We start from the raw sequence: 7,061 nt of genomic DNA on the forward strand, positions 1-7,061 counted from the left end.
GTGATGGTTATTGTCACATGACTTATGTCATGTAATCACCTCAACAGCTACATAAAAATTTTTACTTTTGAAAGATGAAAATTAAGGCTAGATTTGTAAACTATTTGCTTGATAATGTATATTAGGTGATCATCAAATTGTTATGTAAATAATTAAGTGTATAAAAATATGCCTGGAGTGGCAACACTAGGAGTACAACCTAGTTCTTAAAAATGGAAATATAGTTTTCTTTCCAACTCACCATTTATTTCAATGTAGAATTAGGATAATATAATTTTATAATTTAAATAAACTTTAGGTCTACACAATTAATATAAAAATAACTACCCAAAATTATTTTACTTCATGATTTGATGTTTGAGAACAGTTTAAACTTTTCCTTTATTATTCAATTGCTGGCTCAATGTTTATTTTAACGTATTTTTCAACTTATGTTATTAGACTTCTTCTTCAGGATTATGTATACATTTACCCAGGAGTGATTACAAAATGTTTTTTCCAGAAATTATCATGGCTTCACTCTCAAAGTAAAGGACTCACTAATCTCCAACTCTGACCTTTTCCTGACTCCTAGTGTTGAGCATGCCTGTTTGGCTGCTTCATCATTACTATTACCCCAGCAAGCATACAACAGAACTCGTAACTCTCCTTCTTTTTAATCCTTTATCCTTACCAGAGGATATGGTTTTCATTGATTCTAGAGAGAAAGAAAGGTAGAGGGAGGGAGAGAGAGAAAACATTGATGTAAGAGAGAAACACTGATCAGTTACCTCCTGTAAGAGCCTCTGGGGGGGATAAAGCCTGCAACCTGGGCATGTGCCCTGACTGAAAATCGAACCTGTGACCCTTCGGTGCATGAGATCATGCTCTAACAAATTGAGCCACATGGGCCAGAGCATAACTCTTCTTAAAGAACCTCTTTTCTTTGTCTTCCTTGTTACAGGAAAATCCATTAATGCTAACTGAAAAGAATCTACCTAATAAAAGAGTAACATTCTAATTGACCGTACCTTCTCGATGCCCACCAGCCAGTCAGGAGTATGCAAATTAACCCAACAAAGATGGTGGGTTAATTTGCATACTCAGGCACCAAGAGGCGACAACATAAGCCTTCCGCACCACTCCTGGCCGTTCTGGGCCTCTGGGCAGCGTGGGAAGGCAGAAAGGCAGCTCCAGCCAGAGCGAAGGTGGTGCTGGCAGCCAGGGAAAGGAAGGCCCATTCTGGCACAAATCTTCGTGCATCGGGCTTCTAGTAAAATATAAGATTGGAAGTTTACTTGGTGGGTAGAACTGGGAATCACAGGAATATGTATTCATTAATGCACTGCCTCAGTCAATATCTGAAATCAGAGGTCCGATTATCAGAAATGTCAGAGTAAGAACAGAGCGGATTGAGTGGGGAAGGGTGACCACAACAAGGGGAGATGGTGGAGGTGAGGAGAAATGTTCTAAATAGGTAGAGAAAAACAACAACACTTTACTCCTAATTACTCCACAACTGGTTAAGATAGGTCTTGATTTAATTCCATTCAAAAGAGAACATCCTTGCCCTCTGGCCAAAAACTAGCAGTAATATCAGAAACACTTCAGAATGACCACTCTGACTCACTGAGTGGCATGGAAGTAAGCAAGACCTGTGGAAAGAAGGTAGAAAGTGAGGAAGACACTAATCAAGGCAGGGTTCCAGACAATGAAGACTCTGGAGACTTAGGATGTTCGCCGCACCTTGTGGAAGGAGGATTGCTTCTGGGACTGAAAGATGAAGAGGGTTACACATCTCTCTGGAATGACTGCACTTCATCTGGCCTGCGAGGGGCATTCTGACAGAGCTGGCCACGAGGGGTCCACTCTATCTGGAACCCCCCACCATACGTAAGAAGTGACTCCTGGACAGAAAGGTACTGCTGAAGTCAGATAGCCCGTTGGGTGACGTTTCACTGGAAGAAACTCTCAAACACATCAAAGCCACTGAACCCACAGAAACTGTGCAGACATGGATAGAGCTACTCCCTGGCAAGACGTGGCATCCCTTCAAATTACAATACCAGCTGAGAAATGTGAGGGAGTGAATGGTGGAGAACCTAAAAGAGAAGGTGATTCTGACCACTGAGAAGCAACACTTCCTCCTATTTGACATGACTATTCATCCAGCGACCCATACAACAGAGAAACGGCGACTCGTGAACAAACTTCCAGATAGTGTCCTACAGCAATAGGTCAATGATGCTCAATGTGTGGGCACGGAGCATCGTTCAGTATGGGCACTCCTGGTGCTAGCTCACTCCTCTGACATGCGGGAAAATGTCTTCTGACAGATGACAAGAATGATGTGGCAACGAATCGAGCCAAGGGCCTGGTAGAACTGGCCCCTGATTTGGAGGGCACAAAGCACAGTGCCACAGAGATGACCTGGGCTGTGTTGGCAGCCTTCCATAAATCCTAATGCCAGCAGGTGGCTTTCTCCTTCCTCCTCTGCTGGCCTGGTGGCTGCCAGAGACACTGTCACTGAGTTTTGTGGGATGAGATGTTTTTCATCATTTTTCTTTTCTTCTATTGAATTAGTCTTGTGATTTGGCAAGAGCAACTTCAGGGCTTCTCCATAGACCTTGACCTTTATAAACACTTTATTTCTCCCTCTACTTCCACTCCAGAGGTGAATAAACAGAGCCCACACACACCCAATAAACATTTTCTCTCATTTCCTTGTTGACTTCCATTAGTGAGCTTTTGGATAATAAGGTTATGTAAGTGGGATGTGGTATGCTCCAGCCACAGAATGTGAATGAGATGTGAAGCAAACCATTTATTACATTTTTTAAAACTCTGTTTTCTATCTTAAGTACATGTTTTCAGTCTTTGTCTCTTAGACTCTGCTAGGTAATGTAGCTTATTGAAATAACTGCCTATTTGAATAAGGGTCAATGGAAACAACTCTGGGATTTTATTTCCTGCTACTGATTTTCTCACTTTCTTATTCTAACCTAATGAGAATATTCCAAATTTGATTACCTGGTTCTCATGGCGCTGGAACCAGAAGTATATTATATTCTCTTTCTTAGCATCATCCTACTGCATCATTGGACAGAAGTCTAAATGAAAAAAATATATATACCTCAACCATCTCCTTCATGCAATCAGCATTACAATTTGTAAGGGGAGAAGGTGGTATCAGAATATCCACCCTTTAGCACAAGACTATCCTGATTCCTTCAGACAATTTTACATCTCTTTGCTATGATTGAATTGAGAGTTGTAAATTTCAATTGCTGAAGAGAAGTGTCCTAAATCTAGACAGTATATCTAAATTCCAGGTCTTTTTGTTCCATATTTCTGGCTTCCTGCATAAGTTAATAGATTTTATCTATATTTAAACATTCTGGAAGTAGTTTGTTTATATTTAATCCAAAAATACCTTCCTATTCATTAGTCTTGTCTTGACACAATCATCTTTATAGTCAAACCTATAAATGTTTCACAATTTAATGAGTGCAAAGAGAAGCTTTTGAAGAAAAATCCTATTTTAACATGAAACAAAGTCTCAACGTGAGGTTGAATAGAGCTTTAGTCTAGCTTTCTAAAAATTCAACAATCAGTCCCTGTCTTGTCTCTTCCTGACATAGTTTTTCTTTCCAGGTGAACAATTCAGCATGAATTGAAACCAGGTTTTCCTGTGCAAAGTTTTGGCTGGATTGGGAGGCATGGAAGTTGAGTTGAGTTCTTTCTTGCACCTCTTGGTCATGTTTATTTTTATACTAGAGGTCCAGTGCACAGATTCGTGCACAGGTGTGGTGCCTAGACCTGCTGGTGATCAGGGCCCATCAGGGCCGGGCCCATTGGGGCATAGGGGCTTCACATCCTATATAATAAAAGGCTAATATGCAAACGACCGAACAGCATAACGACCCGACTGGTCACTATGACGCATACTGACCACCAGGGGGCAGACGGTCAATGCAGGAGCTTCCCCCTGGTGGTCAGTGCACTCCCACAGGGGGAGTGCCGCTCAGTCAGAAGCCCTGAGCTGGCTCAAGGCTGGCAAGCACAGAGGTGGTGGTGGGAGCCTCTCCCACCTCCTTATAGTCACTGACGGCTTAGGCCCACTCCCTGTCAGTCAAACATGCCCCGAGGGCATCCGGACTGCAAGACAAGAGCCCAGGCTGGGCTGAGGGACCATCCCCACCCCCTTCCCCGAGTGCATGAATTTCGTGCACCGGGCCTCTAGTTTCTGTATAATAAAGAGAGTTATTGGCAAAAAAATATATAAATTTTTCATTCTGATTGTGTTTATCTTATGAATAAATCTTAATGTGCCAAGTTTTATAAGATTTTTATAAAAGCCAGGAGAACAAGATAGCCATCACTATATTTTTAATGGGTTCTTTAACTTTAAATAAAAAGCATGCCTTTCTGAAAAGATCCAAGAGGACAGGGGTGGAAATTATTCCAAATGTCCAATGATCAAGGATCTCTCTCACCTGATGACAGAGCAGCACTCTCGTGAATTTCTCAGGAATCATAAACAGCTATGAGGCCTTGAAATCTAATCTTTATACAAAAGGGAATTAAGCAAAAGATTAATTTTCCAGATGAAATTCACCCCTAATCAATAAATTTCTTGTAGAGAAGATACACATCGTTCAGAGACAAAAGGAACCAGCAGTTGGTTTGCTATAGGCCAAGAGGCAGATGTCTTTAAGATCAGATCAGCAGGGGACATCGGCCACTTATAACCATAACCATGTAGTAGAAATAGGAAATAAGAATTGGTACATAACTCCAATAGCAGAAAGACCCTACATTCTGATGTTTTCTCCTCACCCTAATGAGTTAAAGATAAAAAGCCTCAGGTACTTGGTTCTTTTTACCAGGCTTGCTTTTGTTCTCTGCAAAACAACAGAGGATTCAAAAAGCTGTGTAATATTAACTATTACAATGTTTGCATTACTTGTTTGCTAGTTTGTTAGTGAACCTAAGTATATCCACATAGGCAAAGTTCTGTGTTTGGCCAGACTCAGCTTGACACACTGTGAGTTTATCAATAAATTATCTGTCTTTCAAATATGAAAGCTGAAAATGTGTGTGCTGTTATTTGGTTTAAATTATAGAATATTATTCCAAAACTAGGGGCCCAGTGCACGAATTCCTGCACCTTGAAAGGAACTGTGGGGCGAGAGGCTGCGGTGGGCACAGGGGTAGGTCTTGACCCATCCTCCACACCCCCGCCTTGCCCCTCCCACCACGGCCCCCTGTCCCATCTGCCAGCAGCCCTGTTCCCACCACCACGGCTCCCACACGCTGAAGGCATTGGCCCCACTCACACCCACTGACAGCTTGGAGCGACTGGGGCAGGTACTAAGAGCAGGTGCAAGCGGGGCTGGCACCATCAGCGGGTGCAAGCGTTGGCTGCTGCCCTAATCGCTCCTCAGGAGCAGAGCAAGGTGGAGAAGCCCTCAGGGGCAATCGGGACTGGCAGCTGCCACTCACACCCGCTGATGGCTGAGCAATCAGGACCAGCGCCGGGTGCTGGCAGTGGGTGCAAGCGATGGCTCCGATGCCAGCAGTGCATTCAAGTGAGCCATCGCCAGCAGCAGGTGCAAGAGGTGGCTGCCGGCCCCAATCGCCCCTCAGGGGGAGGCTGCTCCTGAGGGACAATTGGGGCCGGCAGTCGCCGCTCGCACGTGCCGACAGCACAGAGTGATTGGGGCCAGCGGAAACAGTGGGTGCGAGCGGCGGCTCCAATGCCAGCAGCAGTTGCAAGTGGGGCCGGTGCCAGCAGCAGGTGCAAGTGGTCAGCAGGACCACGGCGTGTGGGAGCAAAGAATTTTCAGTAACCACCAGAGGCTCGCGCCAATGGCCGATGACAGTGACTGGCGCCCCGCCTTGGTCTAGCACCCCACTCACCTGCTCCACTGTCCCGCTGCAGCCAATGCCCACCATGTTCTGTGCTCTGCCGCCTGCTGCCAATGCCGCTATGTGCCGCATGCACCCCTGGTGGTCAGCACACATCATAGTGACTGGTTGTGGGGTTGTTCCGCTGTTCAGTCTATTTGCATATTAGAGTTTTATATATATAGATAGGTCCAAATTTCAGTTTCTTGACTTATATTGGGATCTGGTTTAATTAACAGATCATTTCTATGGCCATATTAAACTTTTTATTTTTTAAATATATTTCTATTGATTTTAGAGAGGAAGGGTGAGAGAGAGCGATAGAAACATCAATGATGAGAGAGAATCTTTAATTGGCTGCCTCCTGCATGCCCCCCACTGGAGATCCAGCCTGCAACCAGGGCATGTGCCCTGACCAAGAATTGAACTGTGACCTTCTGGTTCATAGGTCAACACTCAACCAATGAGCCAAGCCAGCCAGGCAAGAGTCTATGCTTTGTATTATAAGCAGAACTTGCTTTGAATGCAGAAAGAGGCCAATAGCATTTAAACCAATGGCATTCAAAGACACCAATGGCATTGAAACACACATATGACCAAGGAACTCTATCATATTTGTTGTATTCGTGTTACTGACTTGTATAATCCAACTCTTTATGCTGAAAATAAAGACATACAAGAAAGGGAAAGAGAGCTACCCACTGTTCCTTTTCTTTCAGTCCCTCCTTACTTACTAGTAACCCTACCGTAGAGAGCATTGGTAGGAAGCATGCATATGGAATAATAAAGTGAAAAGACGGATGATATTTCGGTGCAGTGTTTCTACTAGTCTGGTAGAACAAAATGCATATGCTTGCACAAACTATGAAATACAAATAGCTTAATTCTAGTGATTCTGCATATGATTTAAATGCTGACATTTGCATTTAAAGTTGGCATGAAAAACATAAAGATGAACAGTAGAATTTGTTCTCATAATTTAAATTTTTAATGTTTCTTAACTTAGAATAACATTACAAACAAAACAAAACAGACAAAAATCAACCATGTGAAATCCAGAGGAAGACTTCAGAAGAAAACACAAGCTTTGTATGTTAGTACTTTTAACAGCACTTCACTTTTCCCCTCCTTTCTCATCAGGACCACAAGCAGCAAATCCGGTCTGGACCTCC

General features: G+C 43.3%; 1 pseudogene; it reads left to right on the plus strand.

The window, feature by feature from the left end:
- The first annotated feature begins 1,591 nt into the window (after positions 1–1,591).
- LOC103292154 (Golgi phosphoprotein 3-like) lies at positions 1,592–2,443 on the plus strand (annotated as a pseudogene).
- Positions 2,444–7,061: the final 4,618 nt, after the last annotated feature.

Source organism: Eptesicus fuscus, chromosome 12, assembly GCF_027574615.1.
Source record: "Eptesicus fuscus isolate TK198812 chromosome 12, DD_ASM_mEF_20220401, whole genome shotgun sequence".
NCBI lineage: Eukaryota > Metazoa > Chordata > Mammalia > Chiroptera > Vespertilionidae > Eptesicus > Eptesicus fuscus.